The following is a 547-nucleotide window of genomic DNA, read 5'->3' as shown; positions in this document are numbered from 1 at the left end:
ATCACACCTACACCATTTCTAGTACGATCATACCCCAAATATCTTGTTTATAACCTAAACTATCAATCTCCTTAGCCTTATCTCCAACCCATTTAATTTTCTGAATGCTCGTAATATTTATCTTCATATTGATCATAATATATATTAAATCCATTAATTTTCCTGTAAGGGAGCCAATATTCTAAGTTTATATCCTAATTTTAGTTTCATGACTAGTTTCTTTGCCTATAATCGTCCTTTATGTGGGAACCCTTACCTATTTAACACCACACCCAGACGTCGGTGTAGCGGCCCTTGCACACTTGTCGATGCATTCAGGCCATACAGCGCGCTTCCAAGAGACGCCCTAATATTAACATAATTTTTTAAAGGATTCATGTCATGATTATTCGACAAATTTTATGCTGGCTGTCGCTACCTAATGCAGCCCTCCACTTTTCTCATCCAGGACTTGGGACCTGACAACGATAGTGTTTAACATTATGCAAAAAAGGAGAAAATTTCATTGAAGAATAAAAAAAATTATGATTACTTGAAATTTTAAATA

This window comes from Dendrobium catenatum, unplaced genomic scaffold (assembly GCF_001605985.2).
Source record: "Dendrobium catenatum unplaced genomic scaffold, ASM160598v2 fragScaff_scaffold_1022, whole genome shotgun sequence".
Classification (NCBI taxonomy): Eukaryota; Viridiplantae; Streptophyta; class Magnoliopsida; order Asparagales; family Orchidaceae; genus Dendrobium; species Dendrobium catenatum.
The sequence above is the reverse complement of the archived record's forward strand: the minus strand, read 5'-3'. Positions refer to the sequence as shown.